The sequence below is a fragment of the Schistocerca serialis genome, chromosome 4 (genome assembly GCF_023864345.2).
Source record: "Schistocerca serialis cubense isolate TAMUIC-IGC-003099 chromosome 4, iqSchSeri2.2, whole genome shotgun sequence".
Classification (NCBI taxonomy): Eukaryota; Metazoa; Arthropoda; class Insecta; order Orthoptera; family Acrididae; genus Schistocerca; species Schistocerca serialis.
In genome coordinates, this window is record NC_064641.1 from 612,630,953 (window position 1) to 612,652,079 (window position 21,127).

The 21,127-nt window shown below is 46.3% G+C and overlaps 1 pseudogene; it reads left to right on the forward strand.

The window, feature by feature from the left end:
• The first annotated feature begins 20,784 nt into the window (after positions 1-20,784).
• LOC126476113 (5S ribosomal RNA) lies at positions 20,785-20,902 on the forward strand (annotated as a pseudogene).
• The last annotated feature ends 225 nt before the right edge of the window (positions 20,903-21,127 follow it).

Consider the following 21,127-nt stretch of genomic DNA (forward strand, 5'->3'; position numbering starts at 1 on the left):
TGCATCAAACCAGTTACAAACCTAATAAAAGAATACTTAGAGAAGAGAAGATACTCTTTCATCTAAACCTCCGTGATTATCGTGTGGAATATTACAGACTGAAACTAACCAAAGCGAAAAAAGGTCGACGTGAGTGCGAATTGGAACTCTTAGGGCTGAAACTGTTGTCTAATGAACAGCGACTCTGGTTGGATATTTCGTTCACCAAAATTATTGAAAATATACCATGCACATCTTGTTATCTATCTGAGTCCAAGCAAAGATAATGAAGCTGCATTTAAAGCGAGCAGGGACGTGGTATGGGAACACGGACAAAGCTGTGAATCTTACCACGTTCACATGAATGTAAGGTCCCTCCCCAGTTACATAATTCCCAATTGTCTTTAATATAGCCTGAGTGGTGAAAGCCTACAGCAGCGTAAGGACGTAATTAAATTCGTAAGTCAGTCACACACGAAGAGGTTCAAATGGCTCTGAGGACTATGGGACTTAACATCTGAGGTCATCAGGCCCCTAGAACTTAGAACTACTTAAAGCTAACTAACCTAAGGACATCACACACATCCATGCCCGAGACAGGATTCGAACCTGCGACCGTAGCGGTCGCGCGGTTCCAGACTGTAGCGTCTAGAACCGCTCGGCCACTCCGGCCGACCACACGAAGAGTTAATACGCCACGACAAATAGCGTATAGTAATTCGGGCAACTTTTTTTGCTCCCGATAAGTGTGTACAACGCGCTTCAGATACCTGCGTGATTTATTACTTCCGCCCAGACAAGCTCGACTCAAAAGAGCAACGCGTAGTGGATGGTGGACTGAAAAGAAGAATGACTTGCGAAAAGACTTTGATTAACGCTTGGATATTCGTTACGTTTACTTCACGGTTCAGCCTTATAAGATGAATGGCACCTTGTGATGAGCGTTACAAGCGTTTTCGCTGCACACTAACATGAAGCTGACCCAACTTGTGGCGCGTTGAAAAGGCGAGTGCAAGAATAGCAACACGGTTTCCTCAAAGGCCCGGTCGCGATATGCAGCACCCGTGCCGCCGGGGTACAAAGGACGTTATGGATGGCGTGTTGTTAGCTACGCGGCCCGTGACCTGTCTTAGAAGGCCGCCGGGGGTCTTTTTGTGAGGCCTGCGACGAGGGGCGCGTGCACGCAGCCCATCATTCGCCGCCTTGTCCAAGCTGCTACGAGATGCTGGCCGGAACGCGAGGCCAAGCACCTCGTTCCGCTACAGACGGGTGTTCGCCCCGGCACATACGTGGATGAGCTGCTGAGCGCCATATGGAAAACTGCTGGTAAAAGATCATTCATTTAAAGTCATCGACTGTCGAGTGAACACCTCAAGTGGCGCTTAGCACTGGCTGTAGGAATGAGTTGTCGTCGACGCCTCATCTATACTAATGTCCCTGTCTTTGCTTCTGTACTCCTTGTTGGTGCTATGGATATTTCATTTATCGAATTTTGTGCATTTGAGAAATGAGTATGGAGCACTATTATTATAAATGGAACATGGTCTCAGTGTGTCGACGAGACTCATATGTAACTATACACTCTTGTTCAGAAGAAAAAACAGGACACCTTGAATGACTACAGATAGGACGTTCATATTGACAGGACATGTAAAATAGTATTTTCTGCAGAAACGTTTAGCATTTCAGTCATCTCGGTTCAGCGTGTATTCTGTTGACTGTAGGCACAGAGTCCGCCATGGGCCCTGATTACTTGTTCTATGCGTGATGGCATCGACGCGTACAAGGCGCGAATGGCGTCTTGTGGTATAACCATCCATGCTGCATTCATTCACCTGGTTCCAATGTTCATCTGTGGGGTTGACATTGGGTCACAGCGCTTCACCCGTCGTTTCACCATATCCAGTACTTTTGTATCCCGCCTGGGAGGCGGCGCGTGGGTACGAACGGGAAAAGGAAAATTACGTCGGTACTGCTTGTCAAATTGTCTTTACTCTAGAAAGAAGAATACATAATTTTGTACCTAGGATCGATGCTGAAGCGAAGTGTCCTGGCTGGTTGCACCTGATGAAATGGGCAGAAGCAGTTGCGGAGCTCATAGACCTCGACAGCACCGGCTAGTGGGTGGTGTCGTCGGTGTCTCATGTAGTGCCAACATAGCAGAGCAGACATACGTTGTGGCATCGTAGCTATTGATACCACAAGTCTGGTGATCTGGAGAGCCAGGAAAAAGGCTGACATACTGTGACCACACGAAAGTAAGTGTTCATGCAGCAGCATGTGGTCTTGCGTTGTCCTGCTGAAAATGGCGTCGGGGCTGTTGTGCAGAAAGGGTATGGCTACGAATTGCAAGGTGTCATTCACGTACGTCACACTGGTCACAGAGTCCTGGAGACGTACCAACTGTGATTTGTGGTTGCACCCAACAGCACCCCACACTGTAAGGCCTCCAGTTGTCGCTGTGTGTTTTGTGTAAACGCATTCACTGAGATATCGCTCCTCCTGTCTGTGGCGAACCAAAATGCGGCTGACAAACATAACCTTGATTCAGAATGAAATTTTCACTCTGAAGCGGAGTGTGCGCTGATATGAAACTACATTGCAGATTAAAACTGTGTGACAGACCGAGACTCGAACTCGGGACCTTTGCCTTCGCGGGCAAGTGCTCTACCATCTTTTTCTTCATTTTGTTCGTTGTTCATCGTTGTGTTTGGTCGTTGCGGACGTCACATGACATCCGTTCAAGTTCAAAAATGGTTCAAATGGCTCTGAGCACTATGGGACTTAACATCTCTGGTCACCAGTTGCCTAGAACTTAGAACTATTTAAACCTAACTAACCTAAGGACATCACACACATCCATGCCCGAGGCAGGATTCGAACCTGCGACCGTAGCGGTCACGCGGTTCGAGACTGAAGCGCCTAGAACCGCACGGCCACACCGGCCGGCGTTCAAGTTCCTTGTTGATCCTTTCACCCAGTTTTTTATTACAGAGGTCAACCAGCTCTCTGACTGAACACGCCGAGCTACCTTGCCGGCACCATCGGAGCTACCCAAGCACGACTCACGGCACGTCCTCGCAGCTTTAATTCCTCCAGTACCTCGTTTCATTCTGGAAACATCCCCCAGGCTGTTGGCAAAGCCATGTCTCCGCAATATCCTTTCTTCCAGGAGTGCTGATTCTGTAGGGTTCGCAGGAGAGCTTCTGTGAAGTTTGGAAGGTAGGAGACGAGGTACTGGCGGAATTAGAGCTGTGAGGACGGGTTGTGAGTCGTGCTTGGGTAGCTCAGATGGTAGAGCACTTGCCCGCGAAGGCAAAGGTCCCGAGTTCGAGTCTCGGTCCGGCATATTGTTTATTCTGCCAGGAAGTTTCACAACCTTGATTCGTCTGAAAAGATTATGTGATTCCAATCTTGTCCCCATTGACGTCGTTCCATACACCATTGCCGTGTAGGATGTTTCTGCACATTTGTCAAAGGTAGCCGGAGAAGTGAATTGTAGGAACGTAACCCATGCCCGAATAAACGGCACGACTGATAATGTACGAAGTGTTCCACTATTGCGGGAGAGCCAAGGAGGACGCAGATCTGTCCTGCAATGTCACTGGGATGAGATGTCGATTTTGTCGGGGAGTGATTTGCGTGTTGCGACCTGACCCAACTCAGAGTGTTCTGCGGCCTTCCGTGAACCATTCTGCACACATCCCTTCCACTTCCGAAACACTTCGTCCTACACGAGCAGCAATTTCTCGGACAGATGCATCACCTTCTCTCACGCCAATAAAGGGCATCTTCCAGAGTCACTCGTTTGACGGTACGGTTCACGGATGCATCCTCAACGTCTGCTCAAGTCACAGTGATCCAGTACCTTCGGTTTATAGCGACAGCGAGAGTACTTGTCCTGTAAATATGAATATCTCTGGTCATTCAAAGTGTTATGTTTTTTTCTTTTCTGAGCATGGGTGAATTTCTGGGAGGTCTGAGAAACTTAGGATGACAGCTAATTAATGCCTAAACTTGTCATGAAAAAAAAAACATTATCACATCAAGCGATCTTGGCTTCTGATATTACAAATACTTACAGAAACGTACGGCTTACGAGGGGCTGCTCGACTATTGTAGCGTATTCTTTTTAACTTGTTATGTACAATCATTGTGCTACCTCAATGTTTTTACAACCAACGTCGGCAGTACTCGACGGTTCCCGTCCACCAGTACAAGAGGTCTTCCCGGTCTTGGTTTTGCCGTGGTTATTCCTTCGCTATTCCACTTCACAATCGCATCACCAGTAATTGACTGCTACAGCATTAGAAGGGTTGAAATGTTCCTGATGGATTTCTTACTCACAAGAAGCTCTCAGACACAGCCAACCGATTCGGCTCATTTTTGGCAGTTAGCTCATGTGCAATCTAAAATAAAAGACTAAGATGTTTTGGGAAAACCACTTTTAAAATTCATGACGCGCTACCGACTCAAAACCGACGAGATCGATAGGTTACTGAAAACTGAGCATCTTCCATCACATATAGGGTCCGCAAACGCGTGTTTTTCTAGAAATCGAGTGTAAGGGCTCATAATGCAAACGCTTTTCAATGAAAGCGCCGTTGGAACAGCGACCACGGCATCTGGCTTGGGAGAAGAGAACCTGCTCGATTCTCAAATGTACTCTGCAGTTTCTTAGTTGTATCTTATTCCGTATAGAAATTGGCAGGAATATGAGAGTTAATAAGATAATAAATAAGGAATAATGACAAGGTAAACAAGTAAATTTCTCACACTACTTGCATCAGTAAAGAATTAAATTTTTAGGCCTCGTTATACGAAATCAATTCCAAGAAAAATTCTGCAACGAATTCGTCACGAGGCACCGCAGACTACCAACGGCAAGATGCTTGCTTACAGCGAGGCGCGGTACATAATTTTGCTGGCATGTTTGAAAAGTACAATGTGGCTCTGGAAACACAGCGGGAATTACGCAACCTCTTGGATGTAAAAATGATTCATGGCAGAAATCATGATCAACTATCAGCAACAGTTATTCAGACAATGTTACGTATGCTTGGAATGCTTAAAAATTAATTCCCGAGAAAGAAATATTTTAAAATGTAAACCAAGTCTGTTTTCCACCAAACCTTCGAAAGGAACGATGTAGCTACTTGAAGATTGCATCTGTTAGATATTCTTGGTGCAGCGACTATATATGCTTCGAATGTTTACCGGACAAGTATTATCGGTGTGGTTGTTCGAAGGAAGGTGAAGACATGTAACAGAGCTAATAAAAGAGAAATTGCAAAACAATCGTGATTAAAATTTAATTCTATACTAATCCAAGTCTTTGAGAAATTTATTTGCCTGCCTTGTTATTATTCCTTATTTACTACATTAATAAACCTCCTATTCCTAACAATTTCGACACGAGCAAAAAAAAAAAAAAAAAAAAAAAAAAAAAAAAAAAAAAAAAAAAAAAAGTAATTGCAGAAAGCGTTTGGGAATCGAATACAGGGTCTCTCCTCTCCATCCAGATACCTGGGTCGCTATAGCAGCAGCCTCTTCGTTGAGAAGCTTTCACCGTGAGGGCACACATAAGCGGCAGTGGTAACACTTTCTTTCCCAGATTCTAGGAAAATACAGACTTTGCGGGCCCCACACATATTGATGAAAAATGCCCAGCTTTCAATTATCTGTCGATCTCGTAAACTATTAGTAGATTTAGCGTCCTGAAGTGTAAGGATGATTTACTCAAAACCGGAAGCCTTTCATTTTAGATAGTACGCAAGGTACCTCCAAGTATGGTCCGAATCGCAAGCGCGTGTCTGAGGCCTTTCACTTGACAGGTGTCATCCAGTGATTAGTCCACGTTCGACGCCATTGACATGGAGAAGATAGTTGAGTGCCATAACGTGAGATTTCCCAGAACTGGCTGAGGAGCCAAAACAAGCAACAGATGTCTCGGTTTATTCGTAGATAATTGACCTTTTCTGAGCCAACGATCGTCAATGTTTTCGAAGTAATTTAGATGCCTTTTACCAAGCAATAAACTCAGCCACACTGGTGCCAAAGCGACTAGCGTCTGGGCCTCTCACTATTGCGTCCCGTGTTCGAAATCCAATTACAGTTTTTATTTAGTTTATTTTATTTTATTTGCTTCATTTATCTACAAATGTCAATGGAAGGTTCCTACATTGACGTTTCTTGTCAAGATAGGAGATACAAGGGCCTTACATTAAATACAAGGGCATTATATTAATTAAAAAATTACAGCAAAGTTTCACAATAAGTGTTCAACATTTCTTATGTCATATGTGTGTGTAAGGCACTTTCAGGTTTTACAATTTTTTTAGATTCTCATATTCTTATATTCCTTTCTTATATCAGTTCTTAATGAATACATTTATTCCAATATTTATAATTCAGAAAGATCTGGTACATTCCCTTGGATTATGAATCAAGATACACTACAGGAATTTCACCGGCGACAATTCGGAATTATTCATCCCTTCATTTATTTATTTTTTATTCTTTCGCCATACATACAATTAGTAGACGAACAAGGTCAACGTTGTTTCAGTGTACACTGGAAAGCATTCGTTTGCTAATCTTCTACGGATATGAGTAAATAAATGGAAGACAAAAATAAAAATATTAGCAATAATAGGGTTTCGAATGCGGGGTGCAAAAGTGTGAAGCGCTTCGGTAGCTACTACGCACCGACTTCGATTCACCAATTTACTCACTACAAGGCACGTGAAGTACATAGGAAACTGACTGTCGTTTTCTCAGAAACGATCGAGCACCTATGGATAAGCCAAGACATTTGCCCGCTTATTTTGACCCCTCTTCCATTTAGCGAACTTTCGGGGAAATCAGGTAATGGCACTTGCCGAGTTCTCCACGTGAAGCTCGACCTGTTCTATTGTTATTGCTTTTCTACTGACGACACAGTCTTTTTTTTTTTTTTTTGGCATATTGTGTCCCAAGAGTGATCACCTTTGGCGATTATTTCTTCTGGAGTGGCAAGATGTGGGAAATGGTTTCACTTTACTGTGTATTCGCTTGCAAAGGGGCTTGGCCTCTCTGTGGGTCCTTGAGCCCTTTGATGGTGTTGGTTATGTAGTCGTACGATTGATGGACAATAACTATCACGAATAATTGAAGATTGCATCTTTGATGGTCCTGTGGAGGTGCAATAATGGCTCGAAGCACCTTGTATTTGTGCCAACGTTGTGGTACGGCCTGGCCTACATTCGCAAGTTGGCGGACGGACATTTGTCCGATACTCGTCTAATTTGTGAAAAAGACGAGTTGAATGGTATTTTATCTTCTCAGCGATGTAGTTTTCTCCAGTCAGCTTGTGTATTTTACCTCGTCCTGACCCATCGTGGGGCGCCTAGACTCCACTTCAAACATCTGTTTTGTAATGGTTGCAAACTACATATATTAGAGTCACATGTTGTTCCCCAAGACGTCGAGCCGTACAGCAGTGAGGGTTGTACCGTTGCTCTATAAAGTTTTAATTTCATTGGCGGGTTTAGATTCCAGCTCGTGAAAAACGGCGTGAGTGCCCGGATCATCTTCATAGTATTCAGTTTCCTATCTTGTATGTGTGGGGTAAAAGTCATCCCTTTATACAGTATCGCTCCCAGGTACTTCGTCGTCCTAGTCCAGGGTATTGGCTGTCCATTAATGGCAAGTCGGGTCTTCTATTCCGGCCGTTTCTTCGTAAACAGTATTGCTGCAATTTTCATAGGGTTTAGGGTGATTTTATTGCGCTTTGCTCATTTTTCGGTGACGACAAGTTGTCACTGCATCCTGTTGAGAAGCTGATCGATGTTCGTTCCAGGGGTTAGGAAGGCCGTCTCATCAGCGTACAGACTGGCGGTGACGTGCTGAATGGTGGGAATGTCGTTAATATACAAATTAAACAGGCATGGCGATATCACCGCTCCCTGTGGGATTCCAGCTGAGACAGTTTTCAGTGATCTTCGTTGATTCATTATGGAGCGTGGGACGACGGCTGGCATGAACTTCTTGATGCAATAATTTACCAACAGCCGTATGTATTGTAGAAATTTATTTTATTTTATGAACTTCTATGTGCTACCAGTTTCGGCATTACATTGATGCCATCTTCAGCCCCCACTCTTCATAGTCGTAAAATCGCTATCACGGAAGGAGCCGTGTAACTGGATCCGTGAATCAAATCGTCCTGCAACAGTACCAGCTCCCGGCCACCAAGAGCTGTTGCAGGACGATTTGATTCACGGATCCAGTTATATGGCTCCTTCCGTGATAGCGATTTTACGACTATGACGAGTGGGGCCTGAAGATGGCATCAATGTAATGCCGAAACTGGTAGCACATAGAAGTTCATAAAATAAAATAAATTTCTACAATACGTACGGTTGTCGGTAAATCATTGCATCAAGAAGTTTTCAGTGATGTCGACACAGTACCTCCCACGTCCTTTTATACTGGCGAGACTGCCTCTCGTGACGTACAGTGGTCAATCCCTCGTAACATAAGGGGGTGACCGCATACTTTTAGTCAGATGATGTAGAACCGTAATGAAATTTATAAACTTACTGGGCGTCTTCGCGAGTTAGGAACTCGTTTGGCCACCGCCTGCTAAGGAGAAGGAGAAGAAGAAGAAGAAGGTGGGACCGGTGACGGGAGCCAAGAGAGTGATACAAGTTGTGCGGCTGACTAAGAGATACTGCGGTCGCAGGGCGGCAGCGGCTCACGAATTGCCGCGCTGGACTCGGCGCTCGCCAGAGGCACTCCGTCTGCATTAAGTCCGCCGCGGGAGCGACAATAGAGGAGCCGCGAGCGGAGTGGCTGGCCTAATCTGGGATCTGGCGGGCGGACGTCTGAGGGCGCACCGGGGCTTCCGCGGGACACCGCCGCGCCCGTCTCTGAGTCTGTGTGGGTCTCAGCCAGCGGCAGCGGCGAGCTCTACCGCGCGTCTACTCGCGCTCCTCTGCTACCCCTCTCTTTCTCACACGTCTCTCTTACTTTTTTACCCCCTCCCAGCTATTCACCCTCGTTCTCTCTCTCTCTCTCTCCGTCGCTTCGCAACTATTGTGCGAGGTGCCTTTTGCGGCAACGAAAGTACACCTAATGGAGATTTACCGAGCGCAGCCGCAAAGTAGACGTTGAGACACATGAATAAATTCATATTAAGTCCACCCGCGGCGTGGCCTCGTGTCGCCACCGTCCGCTCGCTTCCGGGATAAAAGTAGCAACGGAAGGGGACAGGGGAGGGGGTGGGCTTGTAGTGAGGCCGCGCGGCAATACGCTTTTCGAGAGCGGTGTCACACACACACACGAGAGAAACGGGGGATCAGAAAGTGGCTCGACGGGAAGTAGAAAAATGGCGGGCCGCGAATAAAGCGCCGTTGCGGACAGGAAATGAAACTGTAGACGAAGCAGTCGGGCTCGGCTTGCCGGCAGATCATAATACCGAAATAAAGTGTTATTGGGTGCGACGCGGCGCGGTTCGGCCCAGCGGGGGCGCATTGTCGCCGACCGGGCATTGTGCGCGGTTAGGCAACTGTTGCTCGGGCCGTGTCCTTGCGCCTGCACGCCCCTCGGCACCCCGAATCCGAGCAGCCATTCGGGCGGACCCACTCCGCCCCGCCGCCCCGACCCTCCTGCTGTCAGCCGCGCCGTAAAATAAGAATTGGATATATAGGGCTATTTGTAAGCGCAGTGCCCCGTAAAGCCGACGCCTGGGACCCCCTGGCCGCACTTCACCTATAATGCCGCGCGCGGCGACAACAGCTGGCGCGGAACTCTCCAGTGGCCCCTAAACGGCGCGTTGCGTGTGACACCAGCAGCACCGCCAACGGACTCGGCGGCAGCTGAGCGCAGCGGAAAGGACTGCTGCCGGTCGCAGGGCCGGCCGGTTACGTCCTTTGGGCGAGTTAGCGCGGTTCAAGGGTCCCCGAATGGCGTCGGTAAACACGTCCGGCGCGTGTTTGATGAGCGATCGCGCGGAAAAGGGCGCTGTCGCCCTCGAGTAGCAACAGAAGTTACGCGAGGTCGGCTGCCTGCCGGTGCTTTGTTCCGAGTACGGGCTGCTCGCCTTCCTGCCATAAGGTACGCAGCTGCCTCGGGATGACGTCAGCTACCACTGCTGGGCGTCACATATCACAAATCGATACACATGACTTCATTGTTACTATTTGCACCTGTACTACATCAGCTGCTTCTCAGTTCGAACTAGAAACGCCGACAGAACAGAAATGTAGGTACGGTAGTTCAGGAATTGTTAACAGCTTGACACTAGATGGGCGTTCGACAAGGTAAAATGGCATATTATTTTAAACTTAATACGGCATCACGAGTAGTGGACCAGATACCAGACAGTGTTCTCCCTCTGAACGTCCCAACGACAGGAGTAGCTACTCCCAGTGTCCCAGCTGGCGTCCTTTCCACTGCCTGCAATCCCGCCTGACAACAACAGCCGGCCGCGGTGGTCTAGCGGTTCTAGGCGCTCAGTCCGGAGCCGCGCGACTGCTACGGTCGCAGGTACGAATCCTGCCTCGGGCATGGATGTGTCTGATGTCCTTAAGTTAGTTAGGTTTAAGTAGTTCTAAGTTCTAGGGGACTGATGACCATAGATGTTAAGTCCCATAGTGCTCAGAGCCATTTTTCTGACAACAACAGATCCCGTGGAGGGAAGCTCCCCGTACTCCACCGTGGTAGCATCACTCTTGATGGGCGCAACAGTCGCTTGCTGCCAGTTTATAACTCCTGGGTTGATGATGTCGATGACAGAGAAGATTGCGATGCTGGCCGACCCTACGTGGAGCCGGCCGGTGTGTACGAGCGGTTCTAGGCGCTTCAGCCTGGAACCGCGCGACCGCTACGGTCGCAGGTTCGAATCCTGCCTCGGGCATGGATGTCCTTAGGTTAGTTAGGTTTAAGTAGATCTAAGTTCTAGGGGCCTGATGACCTCAGATGTTAAGTTCCATAGTGCTCAGAGCCATTTTTGAACCTTCGTGGAGCGCCCCATTGTGGCGACTATCACAGCTTCCACCTAGTGACTGCGGGCCTGAGGCTGCGCCGTATGTTTCACGCTAGCTAGACATCTCCTCAGGACCCTCCATGCCGATAGGTGGAACGTGTCCACAGCATTAACGCATCGTGACGATGAATCTGGCCACCATTTGGGCTCGATCCTGCAACGGAAACTAACGCTGTGAATTGGATATGCAGCCATAAGGTCCACTACCTTTTTGGCCACGACGAGAAATTGGAGATAGGTTATTAGACGCACCTTAATGATGGACTCTGTGCACTTGTTCACAGCCACGGATACAAGCAATTCTTTTCAAATTTACTATGGAGCGACTTTCAATAGCGGCCTTCCAGCAGGAACGTGCAAGTCATGTGATGCTGATGCTCATTTTGCCGACAAGATTCTCTGAACGAACTACAAACGGAAAACCCCATTAAAATTTCGAGAAGGCACATTTGGTTATTCCACCATCCCAAGGCGCAACTGGTACATATAAAAAAAAATAACAAAAATAAAAATACAAACATCAAAAAAAGTTTTGCATCACCCCGGTTCCCAGAACTCCTGTAGATAGACTTTGACTCTGGATATTGTATCACAGACACAGGCTCTTTGACTGTTCATAGATGTCACTAAACTCGCCCAAAGATGTAAACAACCATGTATGAGCAGCGCCTATTAGACGGAGTGGGTCCGACAGCCGGTCAGTTCCAGTCATTCCACCAGGAAGGAGGTACACGGCTCGTGTTGTCTGTAGTTCAACCATGGCTAGACGGTCAATACCGCGGTTCTATCACGACCGCATTGTTACTTTGTGCCAGTAAGCACTCTCAACAAGGTAAGTGTCCAGGCGTCTCGGAGTGAACCAAAGCGATGTTGTTCAGACATGAGGAAGATACAGGGAGACAGGAACTGTCGATGACATGCCTCACTGAGGCCACCCAAGGGCTACTACGGCAGAGGATGACCGTTACCTACGGATTATGGCTCGGAGGAACCCTGACAGCAGTGTCACCACGTTGAATAATGCTTTTCGTGCAGCCACAGGACGTCGTGTTACGACTCAATCTGTGCGCAGTAAGCTGCATGATGCGCAACTTCACTACCGACATCCATGGCAAGGTCCATCTTTACAACCATGAAACCATGCAGTGCGCTACATATGGGCCCAACAACATGTCAAATGGACCGCTCAGGATTGGCATCACATTCCTTTCACCGATGATACGTGAATGCCATCCTCCGACCGATAGTGCAACTATATCGGCTGTATATTGGCGAGGCATTCGTCTTCATGGACAACAGTTCGCGCCCCCATCGCGCACATCTTGTGAATGACTTACTTCACGATAACGCCATCGCTCGACTAGAGTGGCCATCTTGTTCTCCAGACAAGAACCCTATCGAACATGCATGGGATAGACTGAAAAGAGCTGTTTATGGACGACGTGACCAACCAACCACTCAACCGCTGTTGAGGAGTGGGACAATCTGGACCAACAGTGCCGTGATGAACTTTTAGCTAGTATGCCACGACGAATACAGGCATGCATCAGTGCAAGAGGACGTGCTACTGGGTATTAGACGTACTGGTGTGTACAGCAATCTGGACCACCACCTCTGAAGGTCTCGCTGTTTGCTGATACAACATGCAATGTCGTTTCCATGAGCAATAAAAGGGGCGGAAATGATGTTTATGTTGATCTCTATTCCACTTTTCTGTACAGGTTCCGGACCTCTCGGATGCGAGGTGATACAAGACATTCTTTTGATGTGTGTAAAATAATACTTAAAAAAGGCCCCTACACAACCTTCATTTTCATCGCTCCCCTGTTTCTTCACTCCCCCCACTTTCTTCCTTTCCTGACCCCCTATCAGTAATAGGTTAGTTGTTTTGGGATAGGCATAAGTAGGCGCTAACGCCTGAAGAGGTGCAGTTCCTTTTTGTTAGGACACAAATGGCGGTCACAAGTAGTTCTTTTTTTTTTTTTTGTAGTTCCGTTTCCTGCCCATAGAGGGAAGAAAGAGCTCATTGCGAATGTCTACCATGCGGAGGATCCAGATTCGATCCCCAGATCTGCTAGGTTTTTTTTGTGTGAGAGGACTGGAAGAGAGTGCAGACAGCCAATTGAAGAGCTATTTGACTGAGTAGTAACGGCTCCAGATCACGAAAATTGACAATGGCCGGGAGAGCGGTGTGCTGACGCCAACCCCTCCATGTCGCGTCCAATGACACAATTGGCAAATGATGACACGGTGGTCAGTCGGTACTGAGGCGCCTGACAGGGCCTGTGCACGGCATTTAACTTAAAGATTCTTAAATGCTTATGACTACACTTCTTAGCTGCAGCTATAAATCTAATGAGAGGACTGCAGGTAATTTTGATATCGGATAAAAAAAAACATAAATGGAGTGAAGAGCGAATATACCGACTCAACATTTAGTAGAAGAAAATCACCACTCTACTGCGATGAAAACTGGCATGGCTGTCTTACGGCATTACAACGAAAAAAAGGGAAGTCTCGCTCTCCACTCTCCAAATAGAGTATTTCGTACAGTGTCAAAACGAAAAACGACAATATTCTGAATGACAAAAAAAAAAAAAAAAAAGCATTGGAAGAAGGACAATATTCCAGATAATTCACAACTAACTAAAAAATGTATGTAGCTGAACAAGAACTCCACCGACAAAGTTTCAGAGGTTGGCTCAAATGGCTCTGAGCACTATGGGACTTAACATCTGAGGTCATCAGTCCCCTAGAACTTAGAACTACTTAAACCTAACTAACCTAAGGACATCACACACATCCATGCCCGAGGCAGGATTCGAACCTGCGACCGCAGCGGTCGCGCGGTTCCAGACTGAAGCGCCTAGAACCGCTCGGCCACACCGGCCGGCTTCAGAGGTTGTTACGGGGATACTTTGTGAGTATTTTGCTACAAGGGACGCACGGTCTCTGTCGGTTCGTTAAAGAATTATTGCACTTCATTTGGTTTCTTCCTCCAGTTACCTTTGTGTCATGCGCTGCACGGAAAACAATGCGCAACAGAGCGCAAGTAGACGGTATGCGCTGTGGGTCTTGTTTCCATTCCCTCACTGTACCTGCTGTCGACGACTGTAATTCCCTCTTTAGCTCGTTTTCCTCAAGTATGTTTTCAGTACTGCTCGGGGGTGTCGAGGGTTCTGTTGTAAGGCAGTGTTAGTTGTGGGTTTACAGCAGTGCAGGGGATAAGTTTACTGTTGAAAAGTAATCCTATATGCAACTTGTCTAAGTGTTCACTGAATACAATGGAAGAGCGTCACAACGAAGCTGTGCTGAGGTGTTTCCGTGCCGACAGCGACCACATTACAGTACTTCCGTATCCACGGATTTTGCATTACTCTGTGTTGTGTATTCTGTGTCGTACGTTTTCGTAAATGCGTGTTAGTGGGTTACTAGCGTTTGTTAAGGTATTTTCACAGAAACATAGGTAACTGCGGTAACAAACCGAATAACTCATTATCTTTACTCTGTAAAGAGCCGCCGGACACCTTGGGTATCCCGGAACAACCTCTGCACATTTTCAGGTGAAATTCCGGTTCATCCTGTATGTTTATATTGAGCAGACCCACCCTGAAACCTTTGAAACAGGTATGGAATAGCTTTTTCGATTGCGATTATTAATGAGGTAAATTGAGATAGAAAATGTATGCTGAAAGCAACAACAATAATATACATCTATACATCTCTTGGTTTAAATGGCAGACATAACAAAGTAAATGAGAGAGGATTCGGAATATTAGAGCAATATCTGGGTTTAACAACGAGATCACTGGAGGCGGGACGTAAGCTCATAATGGACAAGGACGGTGATGTGACTGTTACAAAGAATCATCAGATGATTTTGTTAACCCTCTCAGAGAAACCACAGAAAATATTAATCAGAATTGTTAGACTGGCTGCACTGAGATTTGGATCCTTTCCGCCTTAATGGGAGTGCAGTGCCTCTTCCGCTGCGCGTCTTACGCGGTGTAACACACTGATGGGAAAAAATCGCACCACCAAGAAGAAGTGCGACATAAAAAAAAGTTGTTAGGCGTGTTTCTGCATCTGAAGGATGATGTGTATTCAGATTTCTCGCAAGTAGCGTAAGACTGGCGCCAGTAGTGCCGCTATGAGGATGCAAATCAGGTCTGCTTTAAATACGATCTGTATCCTTCGTGAGCGGCCAAAGACACTACTAGCTAGGGCATAACCACCTATGGCAAGTTAACATACACTAACAAGCGACAAACGTCGGCAAGCCCCTGCATATCAGCAACGTTGATATTAAAGTCGACCAACAGGCCACAGAAGGGAAACCGACGAGCTCGCCCACTAACGCACAAACTAATCGCCAACACCACCCTACACTGTGCATCTGATATATGACCCATCGGACACAAAACGATGATGAACCTAACTGTTACAGGTTTGCTGACGTTGACCGAGAGATCAACACCGTCACCCAGCGGCAGTCGCCGAGTTACAGCACCGCACAACGTCAAAGGTATCGATCTGCATGATACCCACTACTAACAAAGCCTACCCTAGCATGACCTGTCGCAGGCAGCAAGGCATCCGGTACTGCTCTTACTTCCCGACCAAACTATCGCAGAGGTACTTTTTCCCTTGGCTATTGCCTTGGCACTTTTTTTCCTCTGCCCTTCAAACCGCTACCCTACGTTCGACTTTCGATCCAATCTATATCCAGATGAGCGTATATTAATGGTTAACCTTAACCAGACGTACGCAAACATCGCAGTACCCACATCTTGCGAAACTAACCCTTATGAAGAGGTGAGAGTAGACCTTTTGAGTTGGCCATCATGCCGGTGTGGGAGTGGAGGGGATCCTCCTCTATTTCAAAAAAGCGTGAGCATTAGTTAACTTTAAGACTGAACGTGGTGAGCAGATGTTAGTCAAGGGTGCCTTTAAGGCGACAAAGACGTAGTTATCAATACCTCACTGGGTTTGAACGAGGTCGTGCAACGGGGCTACAAGGAGCTGCATGTTCCTTCTATGATACTGCAGAACGCCTTGGCAGGAATGTGGCCATTGTACATGATTGCTGACAGCGGTGGTCACGGGAATGTGCGGTCACAAGGAGAGCGGACTCCGGACGCCCACGCGGCATTGTCGAGAGGAAAGGCGACTATCGTGCTCGGCGTATGGTTCTGGTGCATCGTAGTGTATCTTCTACAGCAGCAATTTGATCAGTAGTTGGCACCACAGTGACACAACGAACCGTTTGCCAATAGGTTTCTTCAAGGACAGCTCGGAACCAGACGCCCTTTAGCGTACATTCCACAGATCCCAAACCACAGCCATTTGCGACTTCAGTTGTGTCAAGCGAGAGCTCATTGAAGGACAGGGTGGAGGTCTGTTGTGTTTTCTGATGAAAGCTGGTTCTGCCTCGGTGCCACTAATGGCTTAGAAAGAGTTCAGTTGAGGGCCTGAAAGTAACCTATCTGCGTGCTATGCACGATTCATCTACTCCTGGAGTGGTTGTCTGAGGTCCGATTTATTATGACAGCAGCAGCTCTCTCGTGGGTATCCCACGCACCCTTACTGCAAATCTGCACATCAGTCCGGTGATTCTATTTGCTGTCCTGCCATTCAGAAATAGCATTCCAGGGGGTGTTTCCCAAAAGGATAAGGTTCGCCCACATAGGGCTGTTATAACCTCACACGCTCTACAGAGTGTCGACATGCTGCCTTAGCCTGCTCGATCACTACAGTCCGCAGCTCGTGGTCGCATTCTCGCTTCCCGAGCACGGGGTCCCGGGTTCGATTCCCGGCGGGGTTAGGGATTTTCACCTGCCTCGAGATACTGGGTGTTGTCCTCATCGTTTTATCATCTTGAAAGTGGCGGGAATGGACTGAGCAAAGGTTGGGAATTTGTACGGGGGCTGATAACCACGCAGTTGAGCGCCCCACATCATCATCGATCACTACATCTGTCTCCAGTCGAGCACATATGGGACGTAATCAGAAAATAACTCCAGCGTCGAACACAAACAGAATTAACCCTCGTTCCTGTATTGACCAACCAAGTGCAACAGTCATGGAACTCCATCCCACAAACTGACATCCGGCACCTGTACAACACAATGCATGCACGTTTGTATGCTTGCATTCAACATTCTGGCGTTTACACCGGTTATTAATATAGCAGCATTTCACATTTGCGCTTACATTAACCAGTGTTCTTGAAATGTTAATCATTTAACTAAGTTATCTGGACAAATTTATTCACGAAATTTTACTACTTTATGTTAATCACTTATTGATGATGTGATTTTTTCCTGTCAGAGTATTTTGAAGTTATTTGTAGATGAATTTGCATAAAAAGTAGTCATTTGGTAGCCACTTGAAAGCTAGCAAGGTACAAAAAGGAAAATTTTTCTGTGCATTCTTATTTTTGCTAAATTATATTGTCGAAAAACTAACGCGCTCCTTAACTTCCAAGTTAGCAGACGTATTAGTAATACATTAATGAGTTCCTAAATCACCAATGGTCGTCACACAAGCAGGCCTCACGACTAAAAATTCATGACTGAAGACAAATGGAGAAAAAAGGACAGATTAAAACGTTCGTCAGAGACTATACAGGAGAAAAACTGCTATGAAATATCATACCGTAAAAATGGAAAGAATACACGAATTGATAAACTTTCTTTCTCATAAACCTATCATTCTATTTTACACTTGCAAGCGTTAATGCTTTGTTTGATTTACCAGCCTAAAATATCAGCATGACTTCACTGACTATTCATGTCCTTCTTTTCGTAACAATATGGCACAGATGACTTGTACGTTTACCCATACTTTACTTTAGAGTTCATGTTTGTTGCTAAGTCAATGATTCAGTGCGAAGAAGAATAGCACAGCTGAAAGTCTCAAGTCCGATTCTGTCTCCTTGATACCTAATTCATGTTTCAGATCTAAATATACTAGAGTATCGGCTGCTATAGGTCCCCAAAGCAGGGTTTCGCACTTTCGTATAAGAGTTTTTCAAAAGCGGTACTATATAATTTAATGAATTCTTCAAATTGATGATAACAAAAGCCTTTTCTAATATTTCCACTTCATTGCGATTCGTCGAACCCGTCAATAGAGAGACCAGCAAAACGACGACCCTGAAGCCTCCTGGACCGGATGTGATAGGTGAAGAAGAAAGTCAATCCAATATATTTAAAAAATTAACACGGTCCTGTCGGCTCAGAGTGCTGCGACTGTGATTGTTTAATTTACTACGGTTTATAAATAAGTAAGACCAGTCACAGCGCTTAACTATTTATATTCACAGATTCACTCTCCAAATATAGCGCGCTTCACTGAAATTATTTAAGACATAATGGCTGCTCTGAGTGACGTGGCAATATTTGATGAAATTACTTTTTATAAACAATCTAAATCGGTCAGTTTCGTAATATATAGTTCTAGCAGTTTTTCATGCATTACACATACCGTTCGGAGCTATGAAGACAATTCTTGAGAACCATAAAAACACTTGGCTTTTTTCAGCATTTTCTTGAATATATCTAGAGTAGCTAAATATGTTGGATTTTGTTTATTAAGTGCTATTCTTGCCGATTAAAATACGGCGTGCTTCTGAAAACCCGTCGCCAAAACTGCATTAAATGCCTTACATTTAGATCATGGGTCACCCAGGTTTAATTTTCATGTTGTAATAATGCGACTTGCAGATAGATGCAGGTATATCCTTCTTGGTGCTGCTTTCCGCTCCAAATTTTTTGTTGACAAGTTTAAGTAAATTGTTCTTTCGTCATACAAAATATGAAAGAATGTTACAGCAGACTGTGGCCGGCCGCTGTGGCCGAGCGGTTCTAGGCGTTTCAGTCCGGAACCGCGCTGCTGCTACGGTCGCAGGTTCGAATCCTGCGTTGGCCATGGATGTGTGTGTTGTCTTTAGGTTAGTTAGGTTTAAGTAGTTCTAAGTCTAGTGGACTGTTGACCTCAGATGTTAAGTCCCATAGTGCTTAGAGCCATTTTTGAACCAGATTGTGCGTATTCTCGGATGTATGTCACGTTAGTAGCATATTTAATATTTACTGCAACTGTACCGATAAAAGTTTATTCGTAAGTACAGGCAGTAAATGCTGAAGATTAGATGGTTAACTTATGAAGAGGTGCTGAATCAAATCGAGGAGAAACGAGCCCTGTGGTGCAACTTATGTAAAAGAAGCTGGAGGTTGTAGGACTCACCGTGAGACATCAAGACTAGATTAATTTGCTTATGGAGTGAAGTACGAGAGATAAAAATTGTAGTGTAAACTGGGGCTTGAATACGGTAAGCTGGTCAAACGAATGAAGATTACAGTAGAGATGAAAGCACATCCATAGTATAAAAAGCCTGGACAGTGATATCAAAGCAGTCTTCCGACTGAAACTAAAACAACAAGTTATTGAGGGAAACCAGCGGTGCAGGGCCGTAAAATAAAGCTGGTATAAAAGGAGGCATTCGACATAGTACACTCTAATCATAATTAATATCTTTCTGGGGTTTCTTCTAACATCATAACCATGCCAACGCCCTTGCCACAGTGATAATACCGTTCCCGTCAGATCACCGCAGTTAACCACTGTCGGGCTTGGCTAGCACTTGGATGGGTGACCGTCCAGTTGTGATGAGCGCTGGTGGCATGTTGGGTGCACTCTGCTCTTGTGCGACCAAATGAGGAGCTACTTGATAGAGAAGTAGCGGCTCCGATCACGAAAACTGACTCAACCATATGCGCATCCAGTGACGCCTATTGGATGAGAATGGCACGGCGGTCGGTGAGTAGCGTTGGGTCTTCCGAGGCCTATTCGGATGGAGTTTTAATGAACGGACCGTGAAGTATCAACATGAGCGCACTATAAACAATTTTCAGCTGTTAAAAAGCTATAACTGCAAACAGATTCACTGAAAAGGTGAAGCTGTGAGCCAATAATTTCATTTGCGGCTTTGCTTGTGATAACAATGACTCACGTAGGGCGGTTCTCAGTGTCGAAAAATTAAAGCGACTAGCAAGGCAGTGAAAGTATACAAGCAAATGTTACCATCAATAAAAATTAAGTCAGGACCGAATTCACCTCTGAGAAGACGCCGGTCGTTCGGGTATGTGGTGGCACAATGTTTCATTGTCGTACCGACCTGCATCTCGGCACTCTCACCGGTGAAGGTTATTGCGACACTACACTCACGTGCGTCTTTTCAGGGGTTTACTCGGCTCTGGCTGCATTTTTATAAATGACAACGTGCGACCGCATTGAAAAGCCCAAGTGGGCTAGAACGAGAGGTTATTTAGCGAATGGGCTAGCCTGCCTGTTCCCTCGACTTAAATCTCGTCGGTGTGGAAAGCGTTGGGGAGACGTAATGCAGTACGGCCATATGTACCGACGATCATCTAGCAGTTGTCAACCGTGCTGGTGGAGGAATGTAACGCTTTACCACAAGAACTCCTTATTAACCTTGTGGCCAGCACGGCAACATGTTGCAGATCATGTATGGACGTCTGTGGTGATTACACACGCTGAACATTTCGTCCATATGGAACGGGATTATGAGGGCTGCGGCTGCTGATAAATATAAATTAAACAGTTTGTAGGTCAGTTACTATTTATTTTGCCACTGCGCGTTTCGATGGTTCACACCATAATCTTCAGGTGGAGAATTCTTTGTTTACATGTCTCAACGACGTTAGTGAAACGGGCTCAACCAACGTTTTGAAAAACTTTGACAAATTACTTGTGCCAACGGCCAAGCCGCAGTGGTAACACCGGTTCCCGTCAGATCACCGAAGTTAAGTGCTGTCTGGCTGGGCTAGCACCTGGATGGGTGACCATCCGGTCTGCCGAGCGCTGTTGGCAAGCGGGATGCACTCAGCCCTTGTGAGGCAAACTGAGGAGCTACTTGATTGAGAAGTAGCGTCGCCGGTCTAGTAAACTGACATACGGCCGGGAGAGTGGTGTGCTGACCAGATGGCTCTCCATGTCCGCATCCAGTGACGCCTGTGGACTGAGGATGACACGGCGGCCGGTAGGTACCGTTGGGCCTTCCAAGGCCTGTTCGGACGCAGATGACAAATTACTTGA